Source organism: Lolium rigidum, chromosome 5 (genome assembly GCF_022539505.1).
Source record: "Lolium rigidum isolate FL_2022 chromosome 5, APGP_CSIRO_Lrig_0.1, whole genome shotgun sequence".
Taxonomy (NCBI): Eukaryota; Viridiplantae; Streptophyta; class Magnoliopsida; order Poales; family Poaceae; genus Lolium; species Lolium rigidum.
In genome coordinates, this window is record NC_061512.1 from 115192348 (window position 1) to 115212873 (window position 20526).

General features: G+C 43.7%; 1 pseudogene; it reads left to right on the plus strand.

Annotated features, from left to right (window-relative positions):
* Positions 1 to 2795: 2795 nt before the first annotated feature.
* On the plus strand, positions 2796 to 19011 carry LOC124656294 (annotated as a pseudogene).
* The last annotated feature ends 1515 nt before the right edge of the window (positions 19012 to 20526 follow it).

Consider the following 20526-nt stretch of genomic DNA (forward strand, 5'->3'; position numbering starts at 1 on the left):
GACAACGTTGTTGACGATGGGGACGACGGGTCGAAGCTTGGACGGAAGGCGACCCGTGATGAAGAGCTTGAGCAGTCGCGCAGAGCGCTTCCCAAAAACCTAATTCGCCCTCTCCCGTACAGGATCGCAAGGACGAGCGGTTCCGGAGACCTGCTCTCCCGTTTGCCGATGCACGTCGGCTCGCGGGATGGAGTAGGCTACGATGGCGGCGCAAGCAGAGAGAGGTGGAAACCCTAACTCGTGTATTGGATGTATTTCTGCGGTAGCCGGGCAAGAGATTATATAGGCTCGGAAAACCCTAGGCTACGTGGGCCACGCCCACGTCGCACGAACGTTTTGAGTCGGTTAAGTCTCGGCTCGAGGCTCAATCCACTCACCACGAGCGCGGCGCGCGTCGGGACGTGTCGTGTCGAGTCGAGACGAGCGAGCGAGGAGGAGGAGGAGCGCGCGTGTAGCACTCCTATTCTCACTCACTTACTAGTGGTGGAACAACCCACCTTATAAGGTGGTCTAACTTCCTCCCAACTTTCCATGTGGGACTAAACTTCCCACCTCTTGCCACTCCCTAGTGAGCTGCCACCAACTTGGGCTCAAACTCACAAGGCTTCCACTATGTGGGCTTTGAGATTTATAGGAAAATCTGAAATCTAGTATGGGCCACTAAGTGTAGGCCCAATATTTCAACAGTATTTGGCCAGAATTACTCTACAGCAAGGTGTGCAAGATAATTGACAATTCTAATTGAACTTACTCAGGAAAAACAAGATGCAGAGATATTAAACTTTTCAAGCTTTTTTTGGTCATGTAGATCATTGGATTATAAAAAAATGCACACATGAAAGAAAAGTACGGTGGTGCCTCGCGGGATAAGAGGTGGGAGCAACAAGCCTTGCATTTTCCGGTGAAGTTGCAACTGTATAAAAAAGCTGATGTTGACACTACCGTGTAGGAATTCATGCCTATCTTAGGGTCTTTGTTTACATTTCCAAGTGAATCTGCTGCTATTGTTTACGCGTCCTCAAACGGGTAAGATTACGCTCCAATTTTTCCGGACTCAAGCTGAATGTTGCACTCACGTGCCATTTTTTGGTTCAATAGGTAATGTTCATTTATCCCTACTTTTGATCAACCTAGGCTTGGTAGTAGATGTACATCAAGACCACAACCCAGTTTACACCTGCCAACCAATTTTCACGGGAGTCCTATAGCATATATATTCGGTTTCGACAATTAAACTCGATTCCATGAACCTTCGGGTTGCTCATTTTCAGAGTAGTTTTGTAGTAGTGACGAAGTCATTAGTGTGGCATCCAAATTAACAAGACATGTACTTGTATTCCTACTTGTAGTTCCAGGTTACACATTATTCCCGAAAACTGTAGTTTGGAACAGGAAGTAATACTTATTTTGAGCATTATAACATGTATGACCGGTTTAGCCACACGAGTTAAATAGCATGTTGTTTCTTAACTCAGGTTTTGTTATCCAACTATTTTTACAAAAAACTAAAGCAAAACCAGAAACCCAAGTCAACCCAAATATTCTGCTAAACCCTGTGAACTAAAATCTGTTATTGATACGTCAAAAAAAATCTGTTATTGAACTGAAATAAGATTTCAGTGAGCATCTATAGCTACAGCTGACTTGAAACTAAAAAAATGCATAAACATGATTTACTTTCTCAGGCTACAAACAAGAAAGCACAAATGTTCTTTATGTACAAGGTAAGGCTGATACCTTTTACCCTTAGCTAATATGATCTCCCGTTCTTCTTTTTTACCAAGTTTAAGCCATGGACGATCAATGCAACTTAAGCCATTCTACAACAGTTTACCCACCATGATCCAGGGTAATGATCAATGCAGCTTAAGCCATTCTACAACATGATCCAGGGTAATGATCAATGCGGCTTAAGCCATTCTACAACAGTTTACCCACCATGGGCAAAGTGATGGTGACATTCTCTCCGTCATACACATCATCCTATTGGAGAAGTCTCAGTCCAACTGTCTTTCGAGCAAGCAGTGTATATTTTGTTGACTATACAGTTAGTCCGTAGTAAAAGACATGTTGTACTAATGAAGATTTACATAATGTTTCACCAATTGGATAGTTTTGTTACATTTGATGTTTGATTACCATCGATTTCTACAGATGCTTAATATAGTGTTTTACAAATTATTTATCGGGACCGTGAGCCAAGGGGGGGACCACAAATATTTCTCTATTTCCTTGATTGTATATGATGGTGTGCTACCCTATTTTTCATTTTGTGTGTTTTATCCTAATCAAATAGTACTCCCCTCCGGTTCTTGATATATGGTGTATAGTATTTGGCATGGAAATTAAGAAACGAATATGGAGAGAAAAGTATGTAAGGTTTTGGCGGGATTTATCCTGGACAATTGACATCATAAAATAGAGAAGTTTTCAAAATATAACCACATGAGAATCCCTAAAAAAAATATTGATACAGGTTATCCAACACAATATATCTTATATTTTGGAGACTTATCTCAAAAAATTATACACCTTATACCTAGAAAGAGTATCAATTTTTTTTGTACAAATAAAAAACATCATTATATAAACTGTAGATCACTATGAATTTCACGGGATCGTGCGCCAAGGCGCACATTTAAATCTAGTACAAGTGCAAGGTGGAGCTGGTTTAGTAGTCACGTGGTGCATGCCTTCAACTTAATACTAGTGGAGTGTAGTACTAGTTGGTAAATTGAGCAGACCAGTCAATCCGCACGCAACCTTTGCGTCTACAGTGGCTTTGCCAGAACAAAATGCAGTCTGCACTCTCTAGAGAGCCAAACAAAGAGTTCCCAACGGACCACACCAGTACACCACCGTCCACCGCCATGCTCCGGCGCCTCCTAGGCTTCCCCGCCGCCGTATCAGGCCACCTCCACCGCTCCCTCTCCACAGACCGCGTGTCCACCAATCTCCGCCGCCCCCTCTCCACCGCCGCCGCCTCCTCCTCGCACCCACCATGGGCCATCATCGACTACAACACGCTCGTCGACGACTCCCCGTCGTCCTGGGCGCCGGGCGCATGCTTCCACCCGCTCCAGCCCCCGCGCGTCTTCTCCGCCCCAGGGAACGCCCCGGCCCCGGCACCAACCTCATGCAGTCTCAAAGGTTTGTGGAATCGATGGTTTACCTCCCATCGTTTGCGTGTTAATAAATAGGCCAAGAGGCAACGGTACATAGCGATTACAGGAGCGATTAAGGGGAGGCAATTACCGATCGCTACATCATCGTGATCGACTCGATCATGGCACAACGGGCAGATCGCTAATTGCCTTCTTAATGGGCCTAATTACTACTTGCCATCTATACCAGATTAGCCTTATAAGATTGGCATATTTCGGTTTACACATATGGCAAGAGTATATTTCCTAACATCCCCCCTTAATCAAAACTTGTACAAGTTTAGATTACGTCTAAATTTTTCTAACTCCCTAAAAGCTAAAGCCTTCGTGAAACCATCTGCAACTTGATCATGCGTTGAGATGAACCTTATGTCGAGAAGTTTTCGTGCAACTCTTTCTCTAACAAAATGAAAATCAATTTCTATGTGTTTGGTTCTTGCATGAAAGATGGGATTTGCGGATAAGTATGTTGCACCCATATTGTCACACCACAGGCATGGTACGTCCTTGATTTTAATGCCCAGTTCCTTGAGAAGAGTTTCTACCCATATGACTTCTGCTGTTGCATTTGCTAGCGACTTGTATTCAGCCTCTGTACTTGATCTTGACACGGTTTGTTGCTTTTTAGCACTCCATGATATGAAATTTGGTCCAAGGTATATAGCGAAGCCGCCTGTGGACCTTCTATCATCAATGCAACATGCCCAGTCTGCATCTAAAAAAGCACTAATCAAGGTAGACATGGATTTCTTGAATGTAAGTCCTATGGTGAGAGTGTCTTTGATGTATCGTAAGATTCTCTTAACGGCTGTCCAATGTACTGTGGTGGGAGCATGTAAGTACTGACACACCTTATTGACTGAGAAGGAAATATCGGGTCGAGTTAATGTCAAATACTGTAAGGCACCTACCACACTCCTATACCTGGTGCTATCTTCTGGACCAAGAGCTTCTCCTTCATGTGCGGACAATTTTTCCGATGTAGATAAAGGCGTAGGAGATGACTTACAGTTTTTCATTCCAACTTTGACTAGCAGATCCGAAGCATATTTCCCTTGAGTAAGGACAAGACCATCTGAAATTTTCTTTACTTCAATGCCCAAAAAGAAATGTAAGTCTCCCAAATCTTTAATAGCAAAGTGTATATTTAAATCATGGACAAGTGTAGAGATAGCCTGATGTGAAGAGCTTGTAACTATAATGTCATCCACGTATACAAGGACAAACACCATGATACCTGACTTGTTATAGATGAATAGTGATGTATCTCCTCGAGAAGGTTGAAATCCGAGTTGCTGAAGTTTGTTGCTCAAACGTGAATACCATGCTCTCGGTGCCTGTTTGAGACCATACAAAGCTTTGTCCAATTTGCAGATATGATGAGGGGCATTGGGGTCTTCATACCCAGGAGGTTGCTTCATGTATACTTCCTCTTCCAGAACGCCATGTAAGAACGCATTCTTGACATCAAGTTGTCGAAGACTCCAACCCCTGGAAACAGCAATAGCCAAAACAAGACGAATAGTAGCAGATTTAACAACAGGACTAAAAGTGTCCTCATAATCGATACCATATCGTTGTTTGAAGCCCTTTGCTACCAAGCGGGCTTTGTACCGTTCTATAGAACCATCGGAATTTTTTTTGATCTTGTAGACCCATTTGCAGTCGATGATGTTTTTGTTGCCATGATGTGAGGGAACTAGGTGCCACGTCTTGTTCTTCATGAGGGCGTTATATTCTTCGTCCATCGCCTTGCGCCAATTGTCATTTTCCAGGGCCTCGGTCAGATGTTGCGGTTCGCCTGTGTCACACAAAAAAGAATAACGAACTGTACCGTCAGTAAATTGTTTGGGCTTACGTATTCCCTTTTGGAGCCGAGTGTGTGCCGCGGGTGGAGGAGAGGTTGCTGCAGAGGATCCTGGATTTTCTGGTCTGGTTCCGCTCTCCGTAGGCGATGGGGACGTGCTGGTACCGCTCCGGCTCAGAGATGCGGTCGACGCACCTGACGGGGACGCAGCCGCGCTCCCAGACGCGGTCGCTCCGTGACCCTCCGTGCGCTGCGGATCCTCCCGAGCGGGCCCGGCTGCTTGGTGTGGGCCGATCGTCGAGGCGCGGGCGTTTGCGCGAGGCGCGGTTGGTGGCGACGAAGGCGTGGCGCGGGCGGAGTCGCTGGGCGCGGTTGGTGGCGACGGAGTGGGCCCTCGTGACGCGGCCGTTGGAGAAGGCGTGGCTCCGCGCGGTTGGCGCGGTGTGGTGGGCTCGGATGCATCATCCTCGGACGCGGAAGGCGAGGAACGGCTGCTGCCAGGGGAATCTGCCCCGGATCCCGCGCCTGACAGCGGATCTGCACCGGGATCGGTGGCGGTCGGCCCATCAATTTCTGGCATAAAATGCCCTTCTCTTTCTGCACTGTTTTGACTCGGATTTTGATCATTTTCCTCCAAATTTTCGGCAGGTATCTGCAAAGAACTAGCAGCAGGCATAGGTGAAGCAAAATTAGGCATATGGTTATCATCATTCGTACCCCCAGATGTGAGACCAAGATGACTACGTAGGAGAAGGATTTCTTTTCTGAGAAGAGCGCCTGCATTTGGATGAAGAGTGGCAAAAGGAAAAATGTTTTCATCGAATACAACATCGCGAGAAATGTAGACACGACCAGTAAATATATCTAAGCATTTTACTCCTTTGTGTCTTGGACTATAGCCGAGAAACGCACATTGTTTTGATCGGAATGCTAGTTTGCGAGAGTTGTATGGACGCAAATTTGGCCAACAAGCACAACCAAAAACACGAAGGGATTTATAATCCGGCTTTGTTTCAAGGAGACGTTCTACTGGGGTAGAGTTATTTATGGTCTTGCTTGGCATGAGATTTATGAGATATGTGGCAGTGAGGAAAGCTTCGTCCCAAAATTTTAAAGGCATGGATGCATGAGCAAGGAGAGAAAGGCCAACTTCAACTATATGTCGATGCTTGCGTTCAGCGGATCCGTTTTGCTGATGAGCATGGGGACAAGATACATGGTGTGTAATGCCAAGCTTTTGGAAGAAAGGATTTAATTTTTCATATTCTCCTCCCCAATCAGTTTGCATGGTGACAATTTTCTTATCAAATTTACGTTCAACAAAGTTCATGAAGTTGTGAAAGACATCAAAGACATGGGATTTCTTTTTTATGAGATAAATCCATGTAAATTTACTAAAATCATCAATGAAACTCACGTAGTATTTGTAGCGGCCTACGGATGTGGGCGCTGGACCCCATACATCCGAGAAAATTTGTTGTAAAGGAGTGGTTGATACACTTGTGGAAATAGGATAGGGAAGTTGATGACTCTTAGCTTTTTGACATGAATCACAAATTATTTGAACACTAGAATTCTTGGAATATGGAAGACAAAATTTATTTAGAATTTGTTGAACAACTAAACTTGATGGATGACCTAGGCGACTATGCCATTTCTCGGTGGTGGGCTTGATGACGAGGTTGATTTGCTTGGGTGTGTGAGACGATGATGATGAAACGATGGGATAAAGACCTCCTTCACACCATCCCTTAAGAAGAATTCTCTTCGTGGCTCGATCCTTAATAAAAAAATACCAAGGGTGAAATTCAAGGAAGGCATCATTATCGAGTGCAAGTCTATGAACAGAAAGAAGATTTTTAGTGGCACTAGGAACATGAAGGATATTTTTGAGATGAAGGTCACGATTTTGGGTTTGAATAGATGAATAACCAATATGACTAATATGCATACCTTCACCGTTTGCCGTGTGTATCTTGTCTTTTCCATGATATTGATCACGGATCATCAGTTTCTCGAGGTTGCTGGTGATGTGGTCGGTTGCACCGGTGTCGGAATACCAATTGGTATCAACACCATAAGCAGCATTTACCTCTCTCTCATTGTTGTTGTTGTCGTTGTCCGCATAGCGCCACCAGCATGTGGATGCGATATGGCCATCTTTCTTGCATATTTGACATGGGATGTCGTCGCGGAATCGGGGTGGTCCTCCACCACGTCCACGTCCGCGTCCATGTCCTCCTTGTGGGGGACGGCGGCCACCACCACCATTCCTCCATCGATCTTCATCATGACGGCCACCGCCGCCATTCCTCCATCGGTCTTCATCATGACGGCCACCGCCGCCATTCCTCCAGCGATCTTCATCATGACGGCCACCGCCGCCATTCCTCCATCGATCTTCTTCACGGTCGCGGGGACGACCATGATTTTTCTTGTAGTAGCCACGGCCCCGGCTTGCAGAGTTCACGGAGGATTCGAACCCCTTGGAATCACCACCGGATAGCATTTTTTTTCGCATATCAGCAGCACGAATTAAATCATGGAGGTCGCTCACCGTGCAGTTTGTCATTCCATTGACCGACGCCCACACTCCATCGTATTCCTCGTCGAGGCCGTTGAGGATGAGGTCGCGGAGTTCGTCCTCCTCGATGGGGCGGCCGGCGGCGATGAGCTCGGTGGCGAAGCCCTTCATCTTGGCGACGTATTGGCCGGCGCTCATGTTCAGCTTCTTGGTGTTGGAGAGCGCCCCACGAAGATGCGTGACGTTGAGCTTCGACCTTGACATGAACATGGAGTTCACGAGGTCCCATACCTCCGCAGCGTGCTCCATGCCGACGGCCAGCGCGAGGATCTCCGGCGACGAGTGTGCCGATGAGGTAGCTCAGCACCTGCTGATCCCTTGTGAGCCACGTATCGTACGCCGGGTTGGGCGTCGATGTAGCCTTGCCATCCTTCTCGGTGGTGATGTTCTCCGGCGGCTCCGGTTCCTTCCCATCGACGAGGCCGAGCATGCGAGCACCACGAAGGGCTGGCATGACCTGAGCCTTCCATAGGAGGTGGTTTGTCCGGGTAAGCTTCTCCACCGGTGGGTTCCCGAGGAGGCTCCCTGCGTTCATGGACGATGAGGCCATGGGCGATCTCTTTTCTTCTTTCTTTTCTCACGATCTGTTTTCTTTCCTCTCGTTTTTTTTTTCTTTCTTGGTTTGGGATGTCACGGAAGAGGTGGCTCTGATACCATCTCAAAGGTTTGTGGAATCGATGGTTTACCTCCCATCGTTTGCGTGTTAATAACGAATTCCCTTTCTGGCGATCGATCGCCGGAGCGATCAGTTTCCACCGTGAAACACGTACGCGCCCACCTGCCCACCTACCTGGTTTTTGTCGTATTCAACCTGCTCTCGCTTCGCGCCCAGGCCAGAAAAAGTAAATTGCTCCGCAGGGATTCGAACCTGCAACCTCTCGCTCCCACACGCGCGGCGCGCCTTGCAAGCCAACCATTAGAGCTACTCGTCATTCGTGTTAACAACAGAGACGGATTGTTTTTGTACTATCGAATGTACATGTTAGAAACGTACAAATATGAACTTTTTTTCGCGAATTCCCTTTTGTGATTTTTTCATTTGTATCAGTTATTTTCGATTGCTTAAATTTATCCTATCTATGCAATTTTTTTTCAATTCCCTTTATACAATTCCCTTTTCAATTTCATTTTGTACAATTCCCTTTCTTTATTACTATGTAAGTTGATTCATGTTTCTTTTAACCAACTATTATAATTCCCTTTTTCGGGCTTGTGGTTTTTAGGGGGGAATAACGGGTGGGAGATTCACTTGCAACTCAAATGAACTACCACTTGCTACTCAAAGTAAATACCATTTTTAAGTTTGTAAGGTAAAAAAAAGTTGCTAAAATATTCTAAATTAAAATAAACTTTTAGGGTTGCTAGGTATTTATATTTACCTTTGATAGATAACGTGTACCGGGTTGATAACTTCTAAACAAACAAAAAGGAGTCTCTAAAATATTCTAAATGAAATTAAATTTTTAGGATTGATAGTTATTCATTTTTACGATTGATAAACAACGGGTCACCGGGTTGATAGGTCGCAAACTCAAAAGGATTCACTAAAATATTCTAAATGAAATACTTTTTAGGGTTGGTAGTTATTCATATTTACCGGTGATAAATAACGGGACACCGGATTGATAGCTTGTAAATTAAAAATAATAGCTAAACATTCTAAATAAAATAAATTTTAGGGTTGATAGTTATTTATTTTTACCATTGATAAATAACGGGCACCGGGTTGATAGCTTGCAAACTAAAAAAGGGTCACTAAAATATTCTAAATGAAATAATTTTTAGGGTTGGTAGTTATTCATATTTACCGGTGATAAATAATGGGGCACCGGATTGATAGCTTGTAAATTAAAATAACCGCTAAATATTCTAGATAAAATATTTTTTAGGGTTGATAATTATTCATATTTACCGGTGATAAATAATGGGGCACCGGGTTGATAGCTTGTAAATTAGAATAATCGCTAAATATTCTAAATAAAATATTTTTTAGGGTTGATAGTTAGTTATCTTTATCATTGATAAATAACGGGTCACCGAGTTGATAGCTTGTAAATTAAAAATAATCGCTAAATATTTTTAAATAAAATACTTTTTAGGATTGGTAGTCATTTATTTTTACCGTTGATAAATAATGGGGTACCGGGTTGATAGCTTGCAAACTAAAAAAAAGGCTAAAATATTCTAAATGAAATTAGCGTTGGTAGTTATTTACATTTACCGTTAGTAAATAACAGAGCACTAGGTTGATAGCTTGTAAACTAAAAAAAAGAGTTGATACAATATTTTTAATGAAATTAGCTTTTTAGGGTTGATAGTTATTTATATTTATCATTGATAAATAACGGGACAACGGGTTGATAGCTTGTAACTAAAAAATATTCGTTAAATTATTCTAAAGAAAATTAGCTTTTAGGGTTGGTAGTTATTTATATTTGCTGTTCATAAATAACGGGGCAAGGGGTTGATAGTTTGTAAGCTAAAACAATTGCTAACATATTTTAAATGATATTAACTTTTTAAAGTTGGTACTTAATTATTTTTACTGTAGAAAAAATGCCCAAAATGCAAATACCCGTGTTGACAAGTTTTATGATTTTTACTTCTGCCCACGTTATTGATGATGGTATAAAATTAGTCCGTCTTCAACTAAGGCAAGAAGTGTTTAGTGGAGGAGCTGGTCCGTCCCGGTCTCCTCGTGCGCGCGGCCGCGGGTTCGATTCCTAGCCGCAGCGCGATTTAATTTTTACGCCCGAGCTCGCGCGGACTTTCTCGAAATGGAAACAGCCAAAGCGCGATTTCTATTTTCGGAAGCTGTCGGAACTGAGCGCTCGCGTGGGATGGAGCGGTCGACCGCTAGTTAGGGTCGCCCAATAACGAATAGGCCAAGAGGCAACGGTACATAGCGATTAAGGGGAGGCAATTACCGATCGCTGCATCATCGTGATCGACTCGATCATGGCACAACGGGCAGATCGCTAATTGCCTTCTTAATGGGCCTAATTACTACTGTTAGGAATTAATTAATAGGTTAATTAAAGGGATAATCCTCCCTCTTGTAATTATCTATGACGGTTGCTTCGCCAACGGTCGCGACCCTTCTCGCACCCTCTCGAACAGACGCGACTCTTACTCGTGTCCCTTCCCGTGTATATATACTCAGAATCATCAATGGAAAGTAACAGTTGAATCATTTGTTGTCTCTCTTACATCTCGATTACTTTCAACACGTTATCAGCACGCTCTACAATCCTGAGCGATTTCGAGATCGACAAAGAACAGACGATGATGAACCAGAAAAATCGAAGAACAGTCAAATCGAATAAGATCGGGCAGACAATCGACGAGGTGCCCAATTGGCACTTCTTCTCGCCTGAAGACTTCGTGTGGTCGAATCATCCTTAGCCTTCATTGCTCCAAAGATTGATGGCAAAATTCAAGAACTGGGCTTCACGACCATTAAAATTGACGAACAGAAGAATAGTACAGGGAAGAAAAGGTAAGGATTCGTGAGATTTTTCATGCCTTCAATCGTCTCTGCCTTCTTCGTTTGCTCATAGGAGGAAGAAGAAATCGGCGCACAGGCCATCACCGTCATTACCCCTTGACGAGCGCTGTGTTGCATCCAGCGAGCCCTCGCGCTCGCCTCGGCCGGCTCCTTGCCTACCTGCGGCGGAGCGTCCAACCGCCCTGACTTGCACGGCCGAAGGAGCGGCGCCGCGGTCGCGACAACAGCGTCCTCTCCAGGAGCAACACCAGCGGGAAGCATGGACGCGCCCCCCCGGCGCGACGGTCCCGCGGCGCGCTTGGTCTTCACAACCAGCGGCGGGAACAGCCATCGGCGGCGGCGGCCGGTGACCTCCAGCACGGAGTGCGGCAGCCCCTCGAGCCAGCCATGCTTGCCTGGATTGTTGCTGATCCGGCCGCGCCTATGCCCGGGGCCGGCGAGAACATCGACCCGCCCCGACGCTCTGGCGCCGCCGGACTGGTGTCTCCCGCGCTCACCCGGTCGTCGCCCCTGTTGAAGCATCCCTGCCTCCGGAGGGCGGCACTTTCGTCGTCGACGATGAAGAGGAGGAGGTTGTGCTGCTGCTCCCGTCTCAAATCGGAGCCGGCGCGCCGCTCCTGATGTTGCCGCCGGTGGCGCGCCTCGCGTACAAGTCCGCGAGAGCGACGCCCTCGCCTTCGTCTCGGCGCCAACCGGAGCCTCCGCCTTGGCCTTCGGCTTTGGAGTGAGCAGCTTCTTCCGCGCAGCGCCCGTCGACGCAGCGGCCGTGGCCACCGCACCAGAACCTGGAGCCGTCCGCCCTCGGGCTCGCAAATGGCGCCTTTAACGGCGTCGCACCAGGCACCCGGCTGCCAGGCGACTCCTCCGACGAGGACGAGCGCGGCGGAAGGACCAGTCGCCATCGGTGAGCGCTGCTGCGATGGTACAGGAGAGTCGCGTGGTGGTCGCCGCTTAGTCGTCTGGATTGGGGAATTGATTCTACTACCTTATCCTATCGTACGACGCGTTGACCAGGGGGCCGGTCCTAGCCAGGCTACCCAACGTGGCCCATTTGCATGCGGTTTGAGACACCAGCAGCTCCTCCAGTTTTTTGCATAAAACGTCCACGTATTTCAGTTTTTAAGCAAACAATATCTAACAGTAGTTCTAGCAGTAATTCCTGTTTTAGACTCTGTTAAATTTTAGTACACTATTTTAGTGCTATAGAGTACTTTGTACTCCAGGATATATGTGCGACGTAATATATTTCCATGTTTATTACATGTTGAGATTTTGCAATTGAGATTTTTAATTTCTTGCAATGAGAATCAATTCATCGTCTTAATTGAGCCTTTTGGTTTAATACGAACATGAATTGACAAATTTAAAATTCAAAGTGACATCCTCAAATTGATGTTTTGGGATTTAATATAGTGTGTGGATCTACTATATTGCAGATTATCCCCACTAAAATGATTGCTATAAAGTGATCTCCCATACATTTTTTTATTAAGTTATGACATAAGGCACTAGAAATCTGAGTATCTACTGATTTCATCAGACTATACTCTCTAATGCTGCGAGACGGACTCCAAAATTTCTTTTGGAGATTATCTACAAAGTGTCAAATTTAACAATTTGAGGTTCACACTAATGATTTCAAGCCAATGCCTTGAAACTTTTATTAATAAGCTCTTTACAACATAACCATGATGGTTTTTGCTTTACCAATTGTAAATTAATAATCTCTGGTTCACCCATGTAAGTAAACGATGGCGAAAAAGAATTTGAGGCATTTGCCCTCAATGGCCACAACTACCCTACATGGACCACGAACATGAAAGATCAGTCTTGTGTTTCATGGGATAATGCGTGCGATCCAAGCCCCACGGGATTCACCTCCGACTGGAGCCACGCCGCTGACAGAATAGTAAAAATATGTTGTCATGTACATCACAAGGCAACATACATCCAGATCGAGTGTGAATGCTATACGCATATGACAGAGGAATGCCACACCAACAACATCTGGTTATTCTGTATTAACAATCCCTAGCATGCAAAGGACCTCAGGGAAAAAGGTTTGAAACTTACTTCAACCTTCATCCAGATTGCACTAATAGAGATGGTTGTTCGCGAGATGTTCCTCTTCGACATTGCAACACCATGACTCTCTAGTGGTCACGGAACCCTATGGGCACGGAGAACATGACCATTGAGTATGCCTCAATCGACATGTTTGAAGACTTTAACTAGTCTCATTATCTCCTTAGTGATCGATTTATTCATATCCATTTTTGTTGTTGTAATAGAACATATATATATTGTATTTCACAATATATTGTATCATCACTCTGGTATGAATATGATTGAATGTCTTCTATATATTTGATAAAGGTTTCTGCAATAGAAACTCTCCAATTCGATATATAGATTTCTACGGGATTCAATCCAACGGATGAGGTACAAGTATTTCAAAAGGTATCCTCTCTATTGTTTGGATTGTACTACACGTACATCCAACCCGTAGCACATGTTGCCCATAAATCAGTTTCATTGGTCATGATTTGCATGAAGCTAAGTTTCCTTAATAATTTGATATTATGTAGCTCATTTTGAGGTTCTCATATACCTCAATATCAAAGATGGATCACTGAAGTCCCTCGATCAAATGCATTCGAGGTGATATTTGTGGCCTCTTCCAACCATAGTGTGGACTGAAAAATGAATTATAATCAATTCAAATGGACAAGGATGCAAAATTCTCTTTATGTGCCTCCAATAATTATTGCATGGCTTTCGAAGATTGGAGTTTCAGCACTTTGTCACATATGTCCATACACAAAAGGTTTGGTTGAATATCTGAGCAAGAGGATCGGGCTCGTTGCACGACCTTTGTTAATGAGTTGAAATTTTACCAACTTCACGTTGGAGTCATGCGGCTTTACACACCCTTGACTAACTAACTGCATATCGCAGAACTTCCCCTCTGCAATTGATACGTGGAAATCCTCCGAGCATTTCCCATCTACGTAAGTTCGGAATCGCTTCACGCGTACCGATCTCACCACCGCAGCGTACATCATAGGCCCACAAATTAGGGATCTATGTGGGGTACAGATCTCTGTCGATCACTAAGTACCTTGAACTCCTCATAAGGGATCCGTTCATAGCCTCGTACGCTGATTGCAAATATTGAAGGATGGATATTTCCAGGCATTAGGGGGAGATTTCAAGTACCAAATAGAATGCCAGGAAATCATTTGGAACTCCACATTCCTCCTCATGTCCACGTACTCAAGAATATAGACTATACGTCTAGGATTCACAAATTTGCAACACTTTGCAAATAACCTGCCAGATTTATTTACTGATTAGAAGGTGATATATATAATCCTTTAATCCGGCTAGAAATGCGCCCGAAAGAGTGGAGGTACCAATAAAAACCACTCAACTCCGTATCTCTGAAAAAGAGGAGTAGTAGTACGGCCTCTAACTAGGATCTAGCTTCCTACAAGCAACAAGGTAAAACGAGGAGAAATCCTCTGAATCGGTAAATACATATCAACCTAGCGTTGACTAACACCTTATGGGTAGTATACACCCAGTGGAAGGGAAACCCAGCTTCAGCTTCAGCTTCAGCTTGCACACACTGGCTGGGACATCGGAACACCCGGACTCACGCGTATTGGGAAATCACGAAGAGTCATCATGGGTGCTTGAGATTTCCTCCAACTATATCGATTCTGGAGAATCATATGACTAAAGCCTACAAATGTCGACAATATTTCTCTTGTATGATTGCAAACATCCTTCACAATGATTCAGATCCAAAGACCATGGCCATGGCAGAGTGTAAACCACTTTCTCGGACTGAAACAAACGAAGGATGCATCCAAGCAGAATTAGCCTCGCTCCTCCAAATGAATTCCCTATGCGGTTCAATATGTTCTCTTCCAGCAACGGAATGAGATAACATTAACAAGGTGGTGAGAAAGCAAGGCTTGTAGCACAAGGTCGGATTTACGCAGAGATCCGAGACCTAATCTCCAGATGCGAGTGAAATCCTATTTCTGATACATTATATCATTGGCAATACAAAATCATCTATCTATGCAGTTGATAGATGTAGTGACTACATATCCATGTGGATCACTAGATTTGGACATGTATGCTTCCCGATGGAATCACAATCCGAATCGAAATGCAAATGCAACATGTATTGTGTAAATTTAATAAGTCACAGCATGGCTTATTGTTGTCGGCATATTTTGGTACAACCGATGTAGTGAGTTTGTTATACACAAGGATTACTCCTACAATGATGATTACCCATGTGTGTTTGTCATACACAAGGATTACTCTTGCAATGACGAAGCATGTGATCATCTAAAAGACGGAATTTGAGATGAAGGATTTGGTCCAAACCAGTGCTTGATATTACAAGTCGAGCTACTTCACTCAAGTATTATGGTACACCAAGCTGCCTATATTATAAATATTGGAGAAACTTACAATGGAAAAGTCATATCCATCTCACATGCCGGTTGTTCGATCTCTAGACGTAGAGAAAGATTAACTCAAACCACGGGATGATGTAGAAGGGATGTTGGAACTTGAAGTTCCATATCTCAATGCCATTGGACCCACCAATGCAATTGGTTGGGAATCAAGAATATCTTTCGATATCTCCAAGGCACCACACATTACTTGACATATTCTTGTAATTTCAGAGAAATCTGAACTCCAATATCATCAGGATACACTGATGTTGGCTACTTAAATGATCCCCAAAATGTGTATCAACATGGTAGAATTGTCGCTCCATTGATGTCTTCGAGACAGACTCTGGTGACTGCACCTACCAATCATTCTAAAATTCAAAGCCGCGTTAACACGTGTAGCTTTATGGAATGATAAACCATATATATGAATCATGTGGTATTGGTTCGCTTGAACCATCAATCATTATCTACACAGATAATGTTACTTGTGTTGCATGGATGCAAACATGATACATCAAGAGCAATATCACTAAGCATATTGCCTCTAGATTGTTTTATCTCCATGAACTTCAGAAGAGTTGGGAAATAAACGTCTTGCAAGTCAAATCACACAATAATGTTGTTGGTTTGTTCACAAAGTCTCTACCAATTCAATGTTCCAGAAGTACTTTATGGAATTGGTATGCGGCGGCTTCCAAAATTGCAAGAATCAGGGGGAGTATCTTCCTGAATCAATCATGTTCAAAGCATCATATTACACTCTTTTTCCCTTTATGAGTTTACTACACAGGTTCTCATCAAGGTTTTTAATGAGGTAATATCAACACAAGATGATATGTCATATTTTCTATTTTCCCCAACGGGGTTTTTAGGAAAGTATATACGACATATATTGTTCTCTAAACTCTATGGGTTTTTCCCTTTTACAAGGTTTTTCTCATATTGAGTTAACAAAGAGACAATACCAATTATATGCTGTGTCATTTTCTCCTTATTTTCCCACTGGGTTTTAAAGGAGTTTTAACAGCATATCCAACCATTATATGTTGCACCATTTTCTCCTTATTTTCCCACTGGGTTTAAAGGAGTTTTAACAACATATCATACACCCTACTCTCTTCATATTTTTTTCCACAGGGTTTTTGGAGGAGATGATTCCAAAGATGATTTCAGAGATGATCGATCGCAAGGTCAAGGAAGGATTAGGGGGAGTGTTAGGAATTAATTAATAGGTTAATTAAAGGGATAATCATCCCTCTTGTAATTATCTATGACGGTTGCTTCGCCAACGGTCGCGACCCTTCTCGCACCCTCTCGAACAGACGCGACTCTTACTCGTGTCCCTTCCCAGTGTATATATACTCAGAATCATCAATGGAAAGTAACAGTTGAATCATTTGTTGTCTCTCTTACATCTCGATTACTTTCAACAACTACTTGCCATCTATACCAGATTAGCCTTATAAGATTGGCATATTTCGGTTTACACATATGGCAAGAGTATATTTCCTAACATGCAGCTCCTCACCGGCCACGTCACCGCCGCCAGCGCCGACGGCCACCTCCTCCTCACCTACTACGACATCATAGCGGAGGGTCCCCGCGTCTCCTCCTGGAACCACCAGACCGCCGACATGGAAGCCGAGCGCTTCATCTGCAACCCTGTCACCGGCCAGCTGCTCCGCCTCCCGTACGTCAGCGGCTCCAGGAAGAGGATCTGCTACCACAGCATGGGCCTCCTCACCCAACCCGGTCCCGGTGGCGCGCACGGGGACGCGAGGTTCGCCGTCGCCGGCATCGTCAGCCAGCGCGAGCGCGTCATCGATCGGTTCCTCCCGGAGTTGGGCAGGTGGGACATGGTCGTTGGCTTGCCTTGCCAGCCGACGCCCGACCGGGAGATGGACATGAACCAAGAAACCGTGGCCTTCGGCGGCCGCCTCTGGTGGGTCGACCTCACCTGCGGCACCATCTCCCTCGACCCCTTCAGCTACCGCCCGGAGCTCCGCTTCGTCCACCTGCCCACCGCCAGCACGCTCACAAACATATTCAAAGATGAGAGCGCGGAGGAGGTGGCCAAATACAGGCGAGTCGGCGTCAGCGAGGGGAGGCTGCGCTACGTCGAGACGTCTCTAAACGAGCCCTTCTTGCTCACCTCCTACGTGCTCGACGAGGAGGCCAGCACCTGGACGCTGGAGCACCAGGTGGAGCTCAAGCAGGTCTTGGCGGATGGAGGCCACCAGTGCAAGAACAGGCCGCCACAGATCGCGGTCCTTGACCCCATGAACGCCCATGTCGTGTACATCACCCTTGGCGAGCAGGAGCATGTCGTCGCCGTGGACATTTACCAAGACAAGGTGATTGGGAGCACTCCGCTTCAGAACCGATACCACAATCTCTTACCATGTGTGCTTCCACCCTCTCTTGGGTCAAGCCAGTTCCCTGCCACAGGTAATCAAATTGACTATGTTCTACATTATATATATCGATGAATCCATTTCTCAGTGAACTTGTTTAGGAGGTACTACCTCAAGAATCTTGTTTTCACTTAACCGATGATGTACAATTATTGATTAAACTGACCACCCGAGTTTTGTCTACCGAATAATTCAACTCCTGTGATTTGGTCACAAACTATGTGTACCTTTGCTGAACTCTTGATGTTCTGCTCTATTTTATCACTTCTCTTCACTGTCACAATTGTTATCCGCAATTCATACTGTACGTAAACTTTGAAGCTGTGATGTTTGGCTGATTGGGTCCTTTCTCTAGTATAAGGAAAGAGATCTAAACTGAAAGATTTCATCCCACTTTGACAAAACAAATATCATGTTAATGTGATGATAGTGTAGCAAAGTCCCACTTCTGCATTGTTCATAGTACTATTTGAAGACATATATTCTGTATAGAAATTGAGCTTGTGGGATATTGTGGCATGATGTGTGGTCTGGACATCTTCTACTGGCACTGTTTGTGCAGTTTGTTAGTAAGGAAATAATCAGTCTAAGTAGCACCCGTTCTTCTTTTTGGTAATTTTGTTGATATACCTAATTGGCAAACGTAGCAGAATTGCAACTTAGACATTTGTGTGTTATTAAACCCTTTGCTCAATTCAAGTTAGATTGATCCTCTCTCCATTGTTGGAAGTTTCTATCTTGTGTGAGAAGTGAATACATCAGTTAGGTAGCAGTAGTCTCCTTTGTTGACGTGGTGTAGCTGAGGACGGTCTAATATAAAACATGCATACAGTTATTTGGTTTCTCTGAATTTCAAATTTACACTACATGTTTTACTTGTTATTTCAACATCTCTGTAATTTGGTTCAGAAGGCACCTTAAGAAAGCAACCCATATTGGCTGCTATTTGAGTTCTTGTACCTTGACTGAGAAAACACATTTTCAGGCAAGAAGGGTGACATGGAAGCGATCGATATTCTGGTTAGTTGCGGCAGGCAGTACAAAGGATGAATTACTACAATCTATCAGCTAATGTATCTCTGGGTACAGTCTTACATTCTGTTGTCTAATTCTCCTTTATTAATTTACTATTAGTTGCATGCCATCCATTCACATTTGTAGGATGCCTTATGTTTCCATGTGATCATAATGGCTGCTATTTCTTTTTCATGCAATATTGATCAAGTCTGAAAGTGAAGCTTGCTATTTCCAAACAAGCCATAATGATGTTGTTTTCTGCTGCAAGTAAGACATGAATATAAAGTAAACATGTTGTCCAGATGATAGATAACTCACTATTTATTTCACTTCTGGAAGGGGAGATTGATGGGCTGTAATTGCATTTTTTGCTTGCTTAGATTTTTTTCCCTATCTATAATTCTTCTCCATATTTAGTCAAATGTCCCTAACTTCTTTTCCCGTTTACTTTTCAGGTTTTTGGGGATTAACATATGCAGATGTTCTATTCAATCGGTAAGCTGATGGTGGTCGTTTGTTGAACTCATTTTTGGGAAAAAATGAAGATTTTTGGTTTATTGTAGCTTGTTGATGAACTATCTCGTTTTGGGGAAAATCTGGTGGTTGATTCAGCAGTTTACAGTAAGACATTCTAGTAGAACTACTCAATTATATCAGCATATCGGCTACTGAAGAAAAACAGGCATGCTATGTTTACGTGCAAGACACCATGCTAATACTTTTGTCGGAAATGAATGGTGCTTCTCAAAGTTTTGGTGCTCTCTATTTGTGACCTTTTTTATGTGACTCTGTCGATATTATTTCTCAGTCTATTCTCTTGAGGCTATTCGTCAAGCTATTATCGTGATTTTACTGTTTGGTATATACAATTTCTAGTCAATGTATTACATTGATTTGTCTAGTTTCAACTGTTTATTTCATGACCACTGAATTTTAAATATGATAACTTCAATATTAGAAAAGGGTACACCAGAGGTTGCATGTATATTATAAATGTTAATTATGTTCTCTCTTGAATTGTGGTTGCTGATTTAATAGATCAGTACACTAGGAAGTGGCCTAACAAGACACATGTCTCATCTACAAAGAGCGAGAATTGCATTGTGATAAGTGGGATGTTGTAATGATATTTGGAACAAGAATGAGATGCAGAGTTAAAAATTATGCATAATGGATATGGTTTCTGGAAGCTGGATAGACAGACTGATATTTACAATCAGGCCATGTCTTCTGACTACTGCTTTGTTAATATGAGAACTTAAATATTTGAAAAGGGTACACCTGGGAATGCTATTATCATGATCTGATTATGTTGCCTCTTGACTTGTGGCTGCTTGATTGAATAGATCAGTACATTAGGAAGTTGCCCTCCGAACCAGTGTAGTTTACAGATTGCCCAATTGCAGTGTAGAATAAAATGCATAGTAGACATGGTTTTTGGAAGATGCCAGATTGATATTGGCCAGCAATCTATGTTTCTTAGGGAAATTTGCCCAGTAAAATTTGAGTTGTTTTCTTAGGGAAACTGACTTTTTTAACTCCACTGTA